The sequence below is a fragment of the Genypterus blacodes genome, unplaced genomic scaffold (genome assembly GCF_046128005.1).
Source record: "Genypterus blacodes isolate CSIRO-AG114 ecotype Tasmania unplaced genomic scaffold, CSIRO-AGI_Gbla_v1 ptg000065l_1, whole genome shotgun sequence".
NCBI lineage: Eukaryota > Metazoa > Chordata > Actinopteri > Ophidiiformes > Ophidiidae > Genypterus > Genypterus blacodes.
The window spans coordinates 427,800-445,008 of record NW_027466877.1 but is presented as its reverse complement, the minus strand read 5'-3'; the positions used below and the strand labels follow the sequence as shown (position 1 = coordinate 445,008).

At 46.6% G+C, this 17,209-nt stretch overlaps 13 non-coding genes across 13 annotated transcripts; 4 read left to right on the top strand and 9 right to left on the bottom strand.

The window, feature by feature from the left end:
• Positions 1 to 397: 397 nt before the first annotated feature.
• Positions 398 to 470, top strand: trnam-cau (transfer RNA methionine (anticodon CAU)). Its single transcript has one exon. It is a non-coding gene; the product is annotated as a tRNA-Met (tRNA).
• Positions 471 to 947: 477 nt separating this feature from the next.
• On the bottom strand, positions 948 to 1,020 carry trnam-cau (transfer RNA methionine (anticodon CAU)). The gene has a single exon. It is a non-coding gene; the product is annotated as a tRNA-Met (tRNA).
• Positions 1,021 to 1,659: 639 nt separating this feature from the next.
• On the bottom strand, positions 1,660 to 1,732 carry trnam-cau (transfer RNA methionine (anticodon CAU)). Its single transcript has one exon. It is a non-coding gene; the product is annotated as a tRNA-Met (tRNA).
• A 283-nt stretch (positions 1,733 to 2,015) lies between these two features.
• Positions 2,016 to 2,088, top strand: trnam-cau (transfer RNA methionine (anticodon CAU)). Its single transcript has one exon. It is a non-coding gene; the product is annotated as a tRNA-Met (tRNA).
• Positions 2,089 to 2,601: 513 nt separating this feature from the next.
• On the bottom strand, positions 2,602 to 2,674 carry trnam-cau (transfer RNA methionine (anticodon CAU)). The gene has a single exon. It is a non-coding gene; the product is annotated as a tRNA-Met (tRNA).
• A 372-nt stretch (positions 2,675 to 3,046) lies between these two features.
• Positions 3,047 to 3,119, bottom strand: trnam-cau (transfer RNA methionine (anticodon CAU)). The gene has a single exon. It is a non-coding gene; the product is annotated as a tRNA-Met (tRNA).
• Positions 3,120 to 4,009: 890 nt separating this feature from the next.
• trnam-cau (transfer RNA methionine (anticodon CAU)) lies at positions 4,010 to 4,082 on the bottom strand. The gene has a single exon. It is a non-coding gene; the product is annotated as a tRNA-Met (tRNA).
• Positions 4,083 to 4,641: 559 nt separating this feature from the next.
• trnam-cau (transfer RNA methionine (anticodon CAU)) lies at positions 4,642 to 4,714 on the bottom strand. The gene has a single exon. It is a non-coding gene; the product is annotated as a tRNA-Met (tRNA).
• Positions 4,715 to 5,149: 435 nt separating this feature from the next.
• Positions 5,150 to 5,222, bottom strand: trnam-cau (transfer RNA methionine (anticodon CAU)). Its single transcript has one exon. It is a non-coding gene; the product is annotated as a tRNA-Met (tRNA).
• Positions 5,223 to 13,477: 8,255 nt separating this feature from the next.
• Positions 13,478 to 13,550, top strand: trnam-cau (transfer RNA methionine (anticodon CAU)). Its single transcript has one exon. It is a non-coding gene; the product is annotated as a tRNA-Met (tRNA).
• Positions 13,551 to 13,794: 244 nt separating this feature from the next.
• trnam-cau (transfer RNA methionine (anticodon CAU)) lies at positions 13,795 to 13,867 on the bottom strand. Its single transcript has one exon. It is a non-coding gene; the product is annotated as a tRNA-Met (tRNA).
• Positions 13,868 to 14,014: 147 nt separating this feature from the next.
• Positions 14,015 to 14,087, top strand: trnam-cau (transfer RNA methionine (anticodon CAU)). The gene has a single exon. It is a non-coding gene; the product is annotated as a tRNA-Met (tRNA).
• Positions 14,088 to 14,316: 229 nt separating this feature from the next.
• trnam-cau (transfer RNA methionine (anticodon CAU)) lies at positions 14,317 to 14,389 on the bottom strand. The gene has a single exon. It is a non-coding gene; the product is annotated as a tRNA-Met (tRNA).
• Between the last annotated feature and the right edge of the window lie 2,820 nt (positions 14,390 to 17,209).

Genomic DNA, 17,209 nt, shown 5'->3' with positions numbered 1-17,209 from the left:
ATATTGTGCCATGTGTGTATGTGTTAGCTGAAAACAGTTGGCAGCATAAAGCCACATAACATGCTATCATACACAGCAATAAACAGACAACTGGCGTGCTAACATACTAACTTCAAAACCTGATTAACGTGATACTATGACAGGAAACATGTCTGGCAGTAAGAAAAAAACTAAAACTAACAAGAGGCTAACCTTTCTAGCCACAAAAACCGAGCTAGCACGCTAACCGTCATGGCAGCAACAGCCTGCTACTAATGTCCACACATGGCAAAAAATACACCACGACACACCTCAACATGCTAACCTCACTACAGACAAAAAGCCAGTTAGCCTTTCTTAATGTAATTGCGTGGTAGTCTACACTTGCAGCTGACACAGCAGGTTGTTGTGTTCACAGGCCTCGTTGGCGCAGTAGGCAGCGCGTCAGTCTCATAATCTGAAGGTCGTGAGTTCAACCCTCACACGGGGCAGGGATTTTACACACATACACAGTCCAAATATCTGCAGGTCTGATATCTACTCTTGCCCTGTCAATGCTGACACCTATATGACTGTGCACAGCATCATGGCTGTAGACAACGGCTGGGTTATTACAGTGTTTTCTTTGACTAGAAAAACCAAAGATCTGTGACCTGTCGAGGTCATGTGAGGGATGGGACTTCGTCTATTGTATGGTTTTTAATCACTATGACACTTGTGGTTTCCGCCAGCAAGACGAATGTTGCCCTCTTGGTGAAATAGACAGTCCCATACCTCAGATCTAGTGACTCTGTGCCAGACAAGTCGACAGGTCACAGCTCTTTGTTTTTTCTGGTAAAAGAAAACTGTGATATTCCAGACATTGTCTCTGGCCATGATCCTGTGCACAGATCATGTCCATGTGTTTTCATTAGTCATCAGTTTTTACATCCAGCATGTCTTTGGAATGTGTATGTGTGTAAAAACTCTGCCCCGTGTGAGGGTCGAACTCACGACCTTCAGATTATGAGACTGACGCGCTGCCTACTGCGCCAACGAGGCTGACAGGTATTGTTGTCCAGTGATCCATAGTGCGTCAACGAGACTTGGAATCTGTACTATGTCTGACTCCATTTGTCAATGTTATAAAGTTGAAGTCTATGTGAGGGGAGGCAGTAGTCGAGTGGGTAGAGCTTCCGCTTAAGAACCGGAGGCTTGCCGGGTCGAGTCCCTGCCGAGGTGCCCCTGAGCAAGGCACCGAACCCTCAATTGCTCCCCCCTCTGCGAAGGGTGGTAATATAATGTAATGTAAGTCGCTTTGGATAAAAGCGTCTGCCAAATGATCGTAATGTAATGTAATGTCTATGGTGCTAGAGCCTAGTTAGGCGAAGTAGGCAGCGTGTTAGTGTCATAAAAGACTGGTAGGAGGCCTGAAGGTGGGCCTGCAGGCAACATGCTAAAATGATCATAATGGCGTCAACCAAGATGAATCTGTACAAACAATGTCTGACTCTGTTAGTCAATGTAACGGGGTTGTAGTGTTTTGTCTTTTGTGGTCCATGCTTCAGTCTTTAGCACCATAAATGGAGGCCAAATGTAGCCTTGTCGACGAAATAGACACTGTCCCATACCTCTCATGTAGTGACGAGAAACGCATCAAGGTCATCAAGGGTCCATGCATGTGTATGTGTATAAAATCTCTGCCCCGTGTGAGGGTCGAACTCACGACCTTCAGATTATGAGACTGACGCGCTGCCTACTGCGCCAACGAGGCTGGCAGGTATAGTGATTTGTACTGGGTCAACGAGACTTGGAATCTGTCCATTATCTTATTCCGTTTGTCAATGTAATGATGAAATAGACACCATACTGTATTTGTAGTAACGTAGTGACGAGAACAGTATTTTTGGTCATCAATGGTCACTTTGTGCTGTGTTGAAAACAGAAAAAGGCCCTAGCAACATAGACTACCACTTCATTACATTGACAAACAGAGTCAGACATAGTACAGAAGTCTCGTTGACAAAGTATGGATCACTGGACGCCAATGCCTGTCAGCCTCGTTGGCGCAGTAGGCAGCGCGTCAGTCTCATAATCTGAAGGTCGTGAGTTCAACCCTCACACGGGGCAGGGATTTTACACACAAACACAGTCCAAAGACAGGCAGGATGTAGATGTAGTCTCTGTAGCTATGGTCAATATACTGTAGGTGTAATCTCTACTCTTGCCCTGTCAATGCTGAGACCAGACATGATGCACAGATAATGGCTGTATCATCACAGTGTTTTCTCTGACTAGAAAATCCAAAGAGCTGGGGCCTGTCGATACTTTTCTAGCAGAGTCAGGTCATGTGAGGGATGGCACTTGGTCTATTGTATGGTTTTTAATCACAATGGCACTTGTGGTTTTCGCAAGCAAGACGAATGTTGCCCTCTTGGTGAAATAGACAGTCCCATACCTCAGATCTAGTGACTCTGTGACAGACAAGTATCGACAGGTCACAGCTCTTTGTTTTTTCTGGTAAAAGAAAACACTGTGATATTCCAGTCATTGTCTATGGCCATGATCCTGTCCATGTGTTTTCATTAGTCATCAGTTTTTACATCCAGCATGTCTTTGAACTGTGTTTGTGTGTAAATACTCTGCCCCGTGTGAGGGTTGAACTCACAACCTTCAGATTATGAGACTGACGCGCTGCCTACTGTGCCAACAAGGCTCACAGGCATTGTTGTCCAGTGATCTCTACTGCGTCATCGAGACTTGGAATCTGTACTTTGTCTGACTCCATTTGTCAATGTAATGAAGTGGTATTCTATGGTGCTAGAGCCTTGTTGGCGTTGTAGGCAGCGTGTATGTGTCATAAAAGACTGTCTGGTAAGAGGCCTGAAGGGGTCTGATGTTGTCTGACTCTGTTAGGCAATTTAATGCCGTGGCAGTTTTTGTCTTTTGTGGTCCATGTGTCAGTCATTAGAACCATAAATGGAGGCCAAATGTAGCCTTGTCGACGAAACAGACACTGTCCCATACCTCTCATGTAGTGACGAGAAAAGTATGGTCATCAAGGGTCAATACATGTGTATAAAATCACTGCCCCGTGTGAGGGTCGAACTCACGACCTTCAGATTATGAGACTGACGCGCTGCCTACTGCGCCAACGAGGCTGACAGGCATTGGCGTCCAGTGATCCGTACTGCGTCAACGAGACTTGGAATGTGTACATTATCAACGGGTAATGGGTGTGTATGTGTATAAAGACACAGCCCCGTGTCAGGGTCGAACTCACGGCCTTTAGATTATGAGACTGACGCACTGCCTACTGCGCCAACGAGGCTGACGGGCCATGGTTGACAATGATCGGTAGTGCGTCAACGAGCCTTGGGATCTGAACCATATTCCGTTTTCAATGTAATGAAGTGGTAGTCTATGTTGCTAGAGCCTTTGGCTCAGTATGTAGCACCTCAGTGTCAGAGTGTCAAAAGACTTTCTCGTACGAGGCCTGAAGGTGGGCATGCTACAACGATCTGTACTAAGCTGAATCTGTACCAACGTTGTCTGACTCTTCTAGTCAATGTAATGGTGTGGTCTTGTGTGGTCCACGCTTCAGTCATTAGAATCGGCAATGGAGGACAAATAGTAGTAGTAGTAGCCTTGTCGACGAAATAGACACTGTCCCATACCTCTCATGTAGTGATGAGTGAAGTATCAAGATCCTCACGGTCACTGCATGTGTATGTGTATGTGTATAAAAGCACTGCCCCGTGTGAGGGTCGAACTCACAGCCTTCAGATTATGAGACTGGAGGTAGGAGGCCTAAATGTGGGCCTGCAGGCAACATGCTACAATGATCCGAATCTATACAAACAATGTCTGACTATGTTAGTCAATGTAATGGCGTGGTCTTTTGTGGTGCATGCTTCAGTCTTCAGCACCATCAATGGAGGACAAATGTAGCCCTCGTTGACGGAATAGACACTGTCCCATACCTCTCATGTAGTGACGAGAAAAGTATCAAGGTCATCAAGGATCAATGCATGTGTGTGTATAAAATCACTGCCCCGTGTGAGGGTTGAACTCACGACCTTCAGATTATGAGACTGACGCGCTGCCTACTGCGCCAACGAGGCTGATAGCCTGGGACTTCAGTGATTCGTACTGGGTCAACGAGACTTGGAATCTGTACATTATCTTTTTCCGTTTGTCAATGTACTGAAGTGGTAGTCTATGTTGCTAGTTGGCGCGGTAGGCAGCACTTCAGCATCACAAAAGAATGTCTCGTACGCGTCCTGAGGGTGGGCATGCTACAGCGATGTGGACAGCATCAACTAAGCTGAATCTGTACAAACAATGTCTGGCGCTGTTAGTCAATGTAATGGCGTGGTAGTGTTTTGTCTTTTGTGGTCCATGCTTTAGTTATTAGAACCTCAAAGGAGGACAAATGTAGCCTCGTCGACAAAATAGACACCATACTGAATTTGTAGTAATGTATTGACGAGAACAGTATTTTTGGTCGTCAATGGTCACTCTGGCTGTGTTGAAAACAGTAAAAGTGAACACTGTAGGATAATCCAGCGATTGTCTATGGCCACTGATCCTGTGCAGGGTCAAAAACGTCTCAGCATCGAATGGGAGAGAGTAGATGTTGCACCTACAGTATATTGACCATAGCCATGTGTGTAAAACTCCTGCCCCGTGTGAGGGTTGAACTCACGACCTTCAGATTATGAGACTGACGCGCTGCCTACTGCGCCAACGAGGCTGACGGATGGTGGGTGGCAGACTATGGTGTCCAGCGATCCGTGGTCCGTCAACGAGACTTGGAATCTGTACTATGTCTGACTCCATTTGTCAATGTTATGAAGTTGAAGTCTATGTTGCTAGAGCCTTGTTGGTGAAGTAGGCAGCGTGTTAGTGTCATAAAAGACTGGTAGGAGGCCTGAATGTGGGCCTGCAGGCAACATGCTACAATGATCCGAATGGCGTCAACTAAGCTGAATCTAGACAAACATTGTCTGACTGTGTTAGTCAATGTAATGGTGTTGTAGTGTTTCATGCTTCAGTCTTCAGCACCATCAATGGAGGACAAATGTAGCCCTCGTTGACGAAATAGACACTGTCCCATACCTCTCATGTAGTGACGAGAAAAGTATCAAGGTCATCATTGGTCAATGCATGTGTATGTGTATAAAATCACTGCCCCGTGTGAGGGTTGAACTCACGACCTTCAGATTATGAGACTGACGCGCTGCCTACTGCGCCAACGAGGCTGACAGAATGTATCAACCAGCGATCCGTGCTACGTCAGCACACACACTGATGGGATACTACAACTGAACCAAACCGATTTGCTCTCTCTCTCTCTCTCTCTCTCTCTCTCTCTCTCTCTCTCTCTCTCTCTCTCTCTCTCTCTCTCTCTCTCTCACGGTGTGTGTGTGTGTATGTGTAGCCACTTTTACAGCCTACCACAGCTCCCAGGCTCAGCCATTAAGCAGTAACAGTAGCAGACTTTTATAGTAACCATCGGGTGTTTTGGGCCACTAAAACCATAATGGAAGCCTTTAGCTCAAACACACCTTTCAGAGCACTTAATGACAGACACCGCTGCAAACACAGCGACCGCATTCCGCCACCGTGCTCCTCCCCACCATCCAAAACAAATAGTGCCATGTGACATGTGGGTCGTGTTTTTAGAGACGGGGCGAGTTACGTAACGGTTAGAAAGTTGTCACCTAAATGCCTCCTACACTCTTTGTTTGCACTCATTTTGTTGGGTTCCAACAAGAACAGCGTCTGCCAACGGGATGAAGTTAAAATGACTCCAGTTAAGATGAGATGAAGATAATTTAGACGGTTTAGTTTCGTGTCACGGAGGAGACGCATCAGAGGAACAATCATCATATCACATTCCTTTAAATGGGCTCATTCAACTTAAACAACGACTTTAAATTCGGCTGTGAAGAGCTCAATTTGTAAACAACCACCAACGCCCCCCCTCCCCTTGAGGCGTTGTTTGGTTGTTTATGGAGCGAATGTGAGGGACTTGCAAGTGTGGAAGAGTCCTGCGGCTTAATCGCTTTGAACGAAAGTGTGCATGTCTGTTTTAACACTTACAGAAGACTTCCTCATAACGCTACGAATGCACACACACACACACACACACACACACACACACACACACATGCACACACACACACACACACACACTCTCTCACACACAAAGGCACCAATAAAGCTCTGTTACTTTTATTCTCCTGCTGAAGACCCAGGAAGCTGTAAATACCAGACGTGTGTGGAGTGTGATGAATGAGTGTGTGTGTGTGTGTGTGTGCGCGTGCTCACGTGCACGTATCCGCACCCTACCGACCATGAAACTCTCTGTTTTCTCTATCTCTATCTCACTGTTTCTTCCTCCCACTCTCCCTCGTATCTTTTGCTTACCAAGCTGCCGTTTGCATTTTGCACAAACCCATAAATCACAGCGGCACAACGGCGATAATCTCCATGGGAAAAGACAAAAGGTTTCTCCAGCGTTCGCCTGGAAAACAGGTGCAGCGGTCTTCACTCTGTGCTCTCAGGTCACCGAGGTGAAGCGAAAGGGACGAGTAGCAGTTTCCTGTTTAATAGCTCGGCGTTACACACATCGTAAGATTGTTTTCTACCACTTGTTCTCTTACGTAATGAAACAGGTGCGTGAAGTATTTATGTGAACATTGCAAGTTTACAATGTTCTGCTTCAAATTTTCTCTCTCTCTCTCTTTTTTATTTGCTTTTGCGTCCTTTTAAGTGGAAAGCAATGAAATAAAAGCAGTCTGACTAAAATCCGTCCCCGTTTGTTTGCTGTCTGGTCTGCTGGCATTGATTATTTGACATTAAAGGACAGAGGGACAAAGCCAGAGCAATCCTCAGAGACGCCCGGCACAATGGCGGCGATAGCAGACGTTGATAGCATTGTGAGGACTGGTATTGATCACCGATGGGATTAAATATTTGTCTCAGGGTGAGCGATTGACTTCATCTTCTCCTTCTCCGCTCATCCTGTGTGAGCGACGCCTGCGCTTTGTCTCAGGGCAGTTCCGAATAAACAACACGCCGCAGATACGAGGTGTAGGACACGCTGCGCGGTGTCGGCGGAGAGCTCAGAAGTCCACGTCTTCTCCGTGAAATCCAAGAAATTCAGGAAATTCCAAATTATATCCAGGGCGTGAAAGCTCCCTGTCACCAGCTCGTCAAAGTTAGAGTTTCTGAATAAACTCGTCTGACTCGGCTCTGACCTGAGGCTCGCTCAGCTTAAAGCCATCGCGCTTCATCCAGTCGTACTTATGGAATTACAAAGTCTGATGCTTGTGATGGAAAACAGACGCAATCTCGCCGCGGCCAATGGCGCAAGAAAGCTCGTTGGAATTATGGAAAATTGGAATGATTGTATAGAAAAGGAACTATGGCAAAGCTTTGAAGGGAAGAAGTTTCTCCTTTAAAATGGAAATATAATTAAATATATGATTTACTATGATTGATTCCCATAAAGTCCCTCATACTTTGAATTTCCAAAAAACATTATCTTATATTATTTAATAGATTTTGGCACCGTTTTGTAACATCACATCCCTCTACAGGTGTTTCCTTTACAGCAATAATTTGTGATGAAAAAGAATCTAAAGCAACAAAACAAAATCTCCTTGGACACATTCAACATTTTTCTCTCTTAACACCCAGTCACGTGTTGAATCCCTTTGGACCCTTTGGGATTATTTTGACCCGCTCACGTAGGTCAAAGGTCAAGGCTCTGAAACCTTGGTGCATCCCATCTGGTGCGGATTCCCTGCCTTGCTCCAGGGCACTTTGAGCAGCAGCGACCTGACACATGATTTTAGCCAATATTTACCCTGGCGTGCCAGACTAAACCTGCCGGCTGCACGGAGGCTCGCCCGCCTCTCACGCCAGCTCCGGCTTCAGCCGAGGCCTGTGAACCCGCCGCGATCTCCTCTCACATGCCCCACTGTTGTTCCCCCCTCGACTCCAGCCGAGCGCGTGGGGTGTGGGGGGGAGGTCTCATGTTAAGAGCCGGGCACTCGGAAACAGGATATTGTGGGAGACCTTTTGTGTGTTTGACTTTTCGCTGGAGAAAAGGAAAACACGACAGTTTCTCACCTACTTACGGCCGCGCTTGAGGCCGGAGTGATTTGAAGAAGTGAAGAAAGCAGCTGGAGATGGAGTGTGTGTGTCTGTGAGTGTGACTGCGGGGGTTTCCCCATGATGTTTGTTTACCTTTTAACATAAGCGGAGAGCTATGGCTTTAACACTAAAGCTTTACAATTGTTTTTACATTTATATGCATTTTATATTGTGATTAAAGCAATAAATCTGCTTTTTCGAAGGTCACGTATGCACCTTAATGCCACTGAAGTATGTGTGTGTGTAGTTGTGTGTGTGTGCGTGTGTGCGTGCGTCACCCCAGTTCAACACTGAGTTGGACCGTCCCGCCTGAGAACCAGACTGGGCGGCTTTATCAGCAGCACAACACATCCGACAACAGCAATGGTGTAACAGTGTGTGTATGTGTGTCTTTGTGTGTGTGTGTGTGTGAGTGAATGGTAAGTTGTGTATTCATGCAGTATTTCTGTGTGGGATTTTGTGCACATTTGCTGACTAGACTGGGTCTCCTCAGACGTATGGGTGTGTTTGCTTGTGTGTGTGTATGTATGTGTGTGTGTTTGTGTGTGTGGTGGGTCTATATGTCGGAGGAATGTTAATGTATGGCAGAGAGCAATCAAGGCAGAAAGCAGAACAATGGAAAATGGATGAAGTGGGAGGATAAAAGCAGTGACAGTGGAGATTAATGAAGGTGAACAATACACAATGTACACACTGAGCTGGTGAAGTGTGTGGACTGATACACTCACACACACTTTAGACCCCATTGACTCGAGTTTTAGCTTTTGATTTCCACTTTCCAATAGCGTCATAGGACAGTGGTCATATATTAGGATATAAATCGTACTCTTTGATGGGGATCAAACCAAAATAACCCAGCCTCACTTTTGAGCTCCCAGCTGTTCCTCCTCTTCACCAATTTCCACCTAAATCAAATATAATCTGGCTGCTTCGCCGTTTCCCAGCCGAGTGAATGGAGGGGAGAAACAGCCGTAAAGGCCAAAAACGTCCCCCATCCCAACCGCTCCTCCCTCCATTTCTCACCGGAGGACCATCCTGAGCCCAACAAAGGAGCCCAGGAATGTCTTCTCCTCACTCCCAGGCAATGCCGCTGCGTCAGGAATGCGGAGGAGGTGGTGGGAGAATGAAACGAGAGAAAAGATGAGAGAGAGAGCGAGAGAGAGGAGAGATTCCTGCGTCTCGTCTGCAGTCGTCACAGCGTGAGAAAGAACAAAGAGGCGAGAGGGAGGAATGAAGGCAGGCAGAGGAGGAGGAGAAGTGGCTTCTTCAAGGCCCCCATGCCTTGCGTCGCTAATTGCAGGAATGAGAGGAATGGGAGGATGGTTGGATGGATGGATGGATGGATGGACAGATAGATAGATAGATAGATAGATAGATAGATAGATAGATAGATAGATAGATAGATAGATAGATAGATAGATGGATGGATGGATGGATGGATGGATGGATGGATGGATGGATGGACAGATAGATAGATAGATAGATAGATAGATGGATGGATGGATGGATGGATGGATGGATGGATGGATGGATGGATGGATGGATGGATGGATGGATGGATGGATGGATGGAGCTCTGTCTCGGTGTGGATGTTCCACAAGTCGGGGGAATTGTTGACACTCTAGTCCACACATTAACTAGATTCGTCCCTTTTTGTGGTGGAGGTACTTCTTTACAATCACTTCACAGACATTTGAATGTTTTTCGTGGTTTCCCTTTGTTATTCTTTTCTGCGTATGAGTGATGAGGTTCAGTCACTACTGTCGTCCTCTGTAAGTTTCTCTCTGCCTGCACACTTCACCTCTCCGTCCTCTCATCCTCCTGTCTCCATCTCGTCTTCTCTACCCTCCACGTCTCTGGGCGCCCCCCCCTCTTGTCTGCCATGTTTTCCTTTGGCAGCCTTCTGATCAAAAAGACATAAGCCTCCTCCTGCTCCTTTCCTCGCCTGTGTGGGGATAAGGATGAGACCTCGGCTTTCTGGGTAACCGCGGAGATGAGAAGGTCCTCGTCTTTCAGAACCCTGAACCTACTGAGGTTCAAGCTGCTGCGGCGGAAGAAAGGTCGGCACTCGACGCAGCGCCTTTGTGGTTTCCTTTCCTCTTCAGTGGTCTGACAAGGAATGGGATCCATCAGGAGTTAAGCGCCACGTGAGGAGATGTGCCAGGAAAGGTGGCGGTTTCATCGGGCGGCGTTACAGCAGATCTGTGCTTCAAGTGGTGGAACCTCACCTGGAATTCACCATCATGGCTTTCAGCGATCACTTTGCATGCTGTGTTCTTGTATATGTCAGGTGTGTTTGTACATGTGTGTGTGTGTGTGTGTGGATCTCTCAGGCTGAAGACAACACTTTCATCAGACCACCACTCCCTTTCCTCTACTGCCTGCCTTCAGGGACAGATTAACCTTTAACACGTGCGCACACACACACATTCAAGCTCTCCAAACTTTCCTTGCACTCTATGCACACACACACACACACACACACACACACACACACACACAGCAACTGATGTACAACAGCTATCAGTTAAGGTGTGTGTGTGTGTGTTTCTGTGTGTGTGTGTGCGTGTGCGTGTGTGTGAGGCTGTGAGAGTGTGACAGTGTTAGCTGAGTGATAACAGAGATGGACTGAGAAAGCGTGCAGCCAAATTATCTGTGTGACCGAAGAAGCGGGAGGAGGATAAAGTGCGTGTGTGTGTGTGTGTGTGTGTGTGTGTGTGTGTGTGCGTATGTGCGTAAGAGTGCAGAGGTCGTGACAACAGCCTGCAGGTTCAGAGGTGCAGCAGAGGTCCTGAGAGAATCTGCCCAGATGCCCCTATCTCTGCCTGATAAGACTGCAAACACAGCACAAATACGCCGGACGTGTGTGTGTGTGTGTGTGTACGTGTGTATGTGTGTAGAGAACGAGGTCACCGCTTGGCCGCCCTTTCCGATGTGTGTTTGTGTCTGTTTGGCTGAGAAACATGAGGATGATAACAATGAGATGCTGCGCTCTGCTGTAAGAAGCAAAGCCGTTGTAAACACGACCGCGCTAAGAATAAAGTAAAGAGCGGCACCTACAGGCACTCAAAAGGGCCGTAATCAAACTGTAAAAGTTTGTCCATTTGAATCACGGCCTCGTCCACCAACGCAGACGTGCGTTCTGATTAAAGACACAGTGCCACCAGGGAGAAGAACCTGCTTATGTGTGGAAATTAAAATAGCTTTTAAGCTTTGGCCCTGAAATGACATTTTCTTGCTCCGGCGACACAAACGAATTACAAAGCTTATTAATTAAACCCCTCATGCAGTCGCCCGTACAGCCTGTGGCATTCACACACATGTTTCTGTTGTTTTCCCTTTCCACACCACTTCAGACTGTCAGCTCTCTTCCTCATTCCCCGACTACAAACCCCTGTGAAATACATGGTTTCTCACAGCAAAGTGCAACAACAAAATTAAAGTGTAGTGACAAAGGGAGTATGTGTGTATGTATGTATGTGTGTGTGTGTGTGTGTGTGGGGGGGCTTATTTTCTTTGGCCTCGCCGGGTCCAACACTATCACATCGAACCAAAACAAAAGAGAGGTAATGAGATTTGGCCTGAGCGACTCCCTTCCCCCTCACCTCCTCCTCTTCCTCTTACACAGCAGAACTGCAGCAGGATAAAAACTATTAGAAACAAGCTAAACTCTTAAAAAACTTTACATTTGAGACCACAACTAAATCGCTCATTTTTTTCAAATGTCATGTGTGAATTGTAATCGTCACTGATTGAACCAAGCACACCTACATCACAAGATCTATTCACTGATTTAGTCACAGTCTCTTAATGCCTCTGCATGCATTTCCTCAAAGGCGACTTCTGGAGTGCAACAGGAAGGATCACCAGACGATCAAGTGTGTGATGCTTTTATGAGACCTGTTGGTTTGTAATTTGAAATACTGACAAAAGAACAATAATCAATGCTTGAGACTTCTGTTCACTCTTCATTCCGGGTCACCGCAAACTCAAAAACACACATATCTTGAAAAGAGTCAAACGATTTAGTGCAAATGGTGCTCGAGATATTTGGTCAGATGAAATATCAATCATCATCATCATCCTTAGACTATCTGGAATTCCTGTGTTTGCAGCAAAACAAGAGGAACAAAGCAGAGGTGTGTGTGTATGTGTGTGTGTGTGAGATGGTGGGGGATGGGGGTTGGTTTTTTAGGGTGCAGGGTTTTGCTTGCTGGGGTGTGTGTGTGTGTGTGTGGGGGGGGGTGGGTCATCGACCTCTCAGCTTTACCTCGCCCTCTGCATCTCTTCACCCCGAGGCCCTGAAGCGGTCATGTGGGGCGCAGGGCAGCCCAGCGCAGCAAAGAGAGGTGTCTCCAAGGAAGGGCGGCGAGATTTTGGGTAAAGATAGATGTAATTGAGATGGAGATGTGTTTGATGCGGAGGCAAAACAGATATCTGATTAGATGAGAGAGAGAGAGAAGACTGAAGTCCAAATGAACCAGGGAAATATTCTACTGAACTATTCAACTGACACAAACGTGAAACAGAAAGAATAAAGAAAGATAATGAAGAGCGGCAGAGGATCCCTGAGAGGAGGTGTAATGCGCCAAACTGAGCCCAGATTATCCTGTGTTGTTTCTGTTTGGGGGATAAAAACACAAATGAGACGAGGGCTCAAAGGAGAGTCAGAGGATAAAACGCAATAAAGGATTAATCTGCAGACAGGACACAAAGAGAGGGAGGAACAACGAAATGCAAAGGCTGAGAAACAAAGGGTGAGGAAGAAGCAGAGGGGACAACCTAAAGAGGGACAAGGGATTGGACTTGTTAGATACATATGACTCGATGTGAAGCCCAACCATCCTGCTGGTGACAATGGTCTCAAAGCCCCAAACCTTCTCGCTGTAAGGTGACGTTGCTAAATTATGAGAGAGAGCCTGGAATTCACTCGCGGAAATAGACACAGCCCAAAATCCAAATGTCCTGACTCTGCTAGAAAAGTATTGTCAGGTCACGGCTCTTTGGTTTTTCCAGTGAAAGGAAACACTGTGATAATCCAGCCATTGTCTATGGCCACTGATGCTGTGCACATCCTGTGTCATAGAGGTCTCAGCATTGATTGGGTGAGAGTAGATATTGCACCTACAGTATATTGACCATAGCTACAGTGATCAATTTTAACTCCCCGCCTGTCTTTGGACTGTGTAAGTGTGAAGAAACTCTGGCCTGCATGAGGGTTAAACTCATTTCGTACTCCGTCAACGAGGCTTGGAAACTGTACAAACAATGTCAGGGTCCAATTGTCATGTTATAATTGCATTGCAGTCTATGTCCGCACATTACACAGCATGGTGAGCCATGGTTCCAGGCCTCGTTGGCGCAGTAGGCAGCGCGTCAGTCTCATAATCTGAAGGTCGTGAGTTCAACCCTCACACGGGGCAGGATTTTTGTCTTCCTGTGATGGTTGTAACCACTTTGGCATTCACGCTTTTCGCCAGCAAGACAATTGTTGCCCTGTTGGTGAAATAGACAGTCCCATACCTCACATGGAGGGACTCTGTGCCAGAAAGCTATCGACAGCTCACAGCTCTTTGTTTTTTCTAGGAAAAGGAAACTGTGTGATTTCATCAGTAATCACTTGTTACATCCAGCATGTCTTTGGACTGTGTATGTGTGTAAAACCTCTGCCCCGTGTGAGGGTCGAACTCACGACCTTCAGATTATGAGACTGACGCGCTGCCTACTGCGCCAACGAGGCTGACAATAACAGATGTACAACGTCACGTCCTTCCTCATGAGACTTGGAATCTGTACAATGAAAAACAAACAAAAAGCCAGTATGGGATTCACAATGTAATGGCGTAGTAGTCTATGTTGGCACAGGACACAATGCCACGCTTAACAAGCCTCGTTGGCGCAGTAGGCAGCGCGTCAGTCTCATAATCTGAAGGTCGTGAGTTCAACCCTCACACGGGGCAGGGTTTTTTGTCTTGCTTTGATAGTTTTTAACACTATGGCACTTATGCTTTTCGCCATCAAGTCAAATGTTGCCCTGTTGGTGAAATAGACAGTCCCATACCTCACATGGAGGGACTCTCTGCCAGAAAAGTATTGGCAGGTCACAGCTCTCTGTTTTTTCAAGTAAAAGAAAGCAACGTGGATTTTCCTCAGTCATCAGATCCAGCATGTCTTTGAGTGTAAAACCTCTGCCCCGTGTGAGGGTTGAACTCACGACCTTCAGATTATGAGACTGACGCGCTGCCTACTGCGCCAACGAGGCTGGCAAGGAAATAGTATAGCGAAGCACCGTCCGTCAACAAGGATCGGAATCTGTTCAACGTCTGGCTCCGTTTTTCAATGTAATGGAGTGCTAGTCTAAGTTGGCGCAGGAGGCAACGCGTCAGTGTCATAAATGTCCCATGTCTCATGTTGTGACTCTGTGTTAGAAAAGTATTGTTAGGTCACCCCTCTTTGCTTTCTGTAGTAAAAGAAAACAGTGTGAGGGCTGTGTACCTCACTTGTGCCAGTAAAGGATCGACAGGTCTTTTGACCATAGCTACGGTCATCAATTGTCACATCGTGGATGTATGTTAGAACTCTGCCCTGTGGGAGGCTTTAACTCACGACCTTGAGATTATGAGGCTGAAGCCTGGTTGGAACAGCATGCGACAGGAAAAATGGGCAAGCGAGCCGGACAACGAGGCTGAGCTGATTCCCTGTCCATTCAGAGTTGACAGGGCTGAAGAGAGGAGTGGAGATTTGATTGACAGCTTCAAATCACAGGGGTGGGTGTGTGACTATGTGTGTGTGTGTATTGGGGGGTTGATAGATAGATAAAGAGATAGAGAGGAGAGACAGAAGGCTAAGAGATGAAAACAGCGATAAGGGACAAACAGGAGATCAGCGTTGAATGGCTCACATGGACATGTGGGAATGTGTGTGTGTGTGTGTGTGTATGTGTGTGTGTGTTGCTTTTGTCCCATTATGTCACTGTGTCGCTCTCTCAGGATGGTCCATTGACCCCTCTGGATTTGACCGAATGAGGTCTGACGGGTCAATGGGGCACCAACGCTAACATGTGTTGAGCTCAGCCTCACCAGAGAGGCAAGACACATGATGAAGAGGAGGACAGACAGACAGACAGACAGACAGATAGGAAGCCATCACTGGCTCCAACTGGCCTGGGAAAAAGTCGGCTAGCCAGTACACAACAGTGTGTGCGTGTGTGTGTGTGTGCGTGTGTGTGTCCGGAGCCCTTTTGTCCCTTTGTTGATCCCACACTGATAGTGTCTGCTGGGACAGGAAGCAGCACAATGCCAGGCAGGCCCTGAGGAAAGGCTGGATCAGAACCACACACACATTAATAAACACACACATGAACACACACACACACACAGAAACAAGTGCAAAATCTCCCCTCTTACAGCTCACACACTTGATCACTAGTCCACTGCCACATGCACAACTGTTCATACACAACACACGTTAACCCATTAGCACGCACGCACACACACACACATACACACACACACACACACACCATCTGACTTCATCCAACACACTGAAACACTAACAGTACAGGTATTCCCTTACATGCTGGCTTCCCCAACTATACACACTCATATCTCAATCTCTCTTTCTCACACGCATACATACCCACACACACACACACACACACACACACACACACACACACACACACACACTCAGATGAGCCTAGGTCTGGTTTGATGGAGTCAACACGTCTGAACTGTAGAGACGCTTTAAACAGAAAACACAATAAAAACCCAGATGATAAAGGGTCCAGGTCCCTCGAAGTGAAGACCAAGATATGACCCAGACTGTCCACCAAGATGGGGGGTAGCCACCTAGAAGAGGTCTCTCCCCCGTGGGGGAGGGGACGGCGGCATGAATCCTTTAGCAAAGCATCAAGATGATCAAGATCAAGGCTGCTAGATACGACCATAAAGTCACAAATAAAGATCGCATTTGTACGAAAATGGATACAAACACCTAAAAGTAACTCTTGGTGGTGGCATGTTTGCGTTTATTTAGTGTGCGGCCATATATTATCCAAATATGTGCTTACTTAAACAGTTTGAGTCTCATTTTCTGCTAAATCCAAACATACTAATCCATCTTCACTGTGAATGTTTCCACTTTGTTACTGTTTAGTTCAGCGGTGCCCAATACGTTGATCGTGATCGACCGGTCGATTGCGAAAGGCAATGTGGGTCGGTCGCATGGCATTCCAAAGCCGACACCGGCAAGTACGCCGTTGCACACTCACCCGAGTCGGCACCCTCATCTAATGGTCTATGAGAATAAACTAAAGTAAAACAACCGATCAGAACTCAAATGCATTTTTTTTAGTTAAAGAAAACAACGTGTGTTTTCATCAGTCCATGTATTATATGTGATGCTGAGTGCCAGGGTGAGCTCGGTTAAACAGGAGATAAGAGCATAACAGGAGTTTAAAGTGTGATCTCTGTTTTTAGAGTCCTGTGGCCGGTTGCTGTAAGCTTTGATACGCGTTCTTAATTTAAAGACTTAAACACAGATTTGCCTGTTTCGTTGGACGCAAATCTCTTAATTATTCTGCGTTACTTTAAGGTGTAAAGGAGAAAGACGACACAATACAAATCCTCTCTCAGCTTCTCCTTTAGTCTCGATCGGGGATCTGACCAACTTACGTCGCGACCCCGACCCCTGGGAAAGCCGGGGCCACAGTTTTAGCCTCGTAGATTTGTTGCTGCCATGTTTACTATGCATTAAAAACAAAAAGGTGTTTTGGTGAATGAAGAGCTTTGCTTTTCCCTCCTTCCTCTCTCCAGGACGTCTGCCGGCTTTAACAGATGGATAAACCCTTTATTCCTCCTTTCTCTCTCGGGGATGATCCCTTCAATGTGCTTGTTTGTGTTTTCAGATGACGTGGGATCATCTGGGATCAACGCGGTGCCTTAGCTTGCCTCTCTCGATCTCTCTCTCTCCTCTTCCTGTATTCATTCGTTTTCTTCTCCATTCTTCTCCCTTGTTCTCTCTTGACCTTGTGTGCAGTTTGTGCCCTCTGTGATTGTTCTCCGTCACGTGTGCCTGTTTG